This window comes from Mustela erminea, chromosome 4 (assembly GCF_009829155.1).
Source record: "Mustela erminea isolate mMusErm1 chromosome 4, mMusErm1.Pri, whole genome shotgun sequence".
Classification (NCBI taxonomy): Eukaryota; Metazoa; Chordata; class Mammalia; order Carnivora; family Mustelidae; genus Mustela; species Mustela erminea.
In genome coordinates, this window is record NC_045617.1 from 93,521,522 (window position 1) to 93,522,692 (window position 1,171).

Here is a 1,171-nt window from a genome sequence, read left to right on the forward strand (position 1 = left end):
TCAGGCAGGTGAGTCACTGACCAGTTGGAACGGTGGAGGGGAGAGTTGGACCACGCTGAGATCTGCTTTCCTCCTTTCTGAGATTTAGAACCATGTTTCAGGGCAATGCCAGGTCCCCTGCATCCAGACATGACTTCACTTCCACTCATTTGGCCCCCATTTGAGTCAGGGGCTCACGCACCTCGTTTCCTCAATTGTGGCCCGTGGTTTTTCAGGGCGCTGTGTTGCCTTGCTGGGCTTCTGTTCGCCCATCCTTCACCAGCATCTTTAAGTTCAATTGTGTCCCCCAGGGATAGATCTAGTCTTAGAGAAGAAGGACTCTTTGGAGGTACTTGGAGCCTAAAATCTTCTTTAATGCCCCCACTCTCAGACTACCATTACGGCAGATTTTGCCCCCATTTTCCATCTTTGCAGGGCTGCTGACCTGTCACATGCTGCTAGCCTTCTGGATACTAAGACCCTGCTCTCTGGACCGTGGCTGATCACCCACCCTACTCCTGCTGAAAGCCACCACTGGGTTTTAAACTGTGAGGCCGTATAAATTGTTTCTTGTGACCTCTAAATTCTAGATCCCTGAGACACATCCTATCTAGAACCATGCCTCCATTTATCTCCTGGCTAGGCTCCCACGTGGACCTTCAACCTGACTTGACATCTCAGCTTATGCTCAGAACCGCACAGATTCCCAGTCTGTCCCAGCCCCTGCCAAGCCAGGGGCCCCACTTAGGATCCTAGCCTTGGCTTCTGCCAGAAGTGAAGGTAAGATCTCGGGCTCTGTCAAAGCTTTGCCTTGGTTATCAGCACCACATTATTTTTTATCACTTTCTAATTGGCTTTGCCGGCTATCAGTTTTTTTGCTGTTCTTTGACCAGAGCTTGACCTAACCATTTTATGCCTCTTGCTTCCATGGAACTCTCGGGGCCTCTTCAACCGGCGGGTTATTGCCTTATTCCCACAGCTGGCTCACATGTGCTCAGACTGTCCCAGCCTTAACCAACTGCTGCAACGGGCGCAGATCTTCTGATCCCAAATCACTGCTCTTTCCATATGCCACAATGCTATGAGCTATCACTCTGCTCTGTAAAAATTACTATTCCAGGAGACAATAGGCATTTGTAGAACAAGCAAATGAATTCACTAAAAGGCATTTATACGTTTGTGTTTTTGTGGT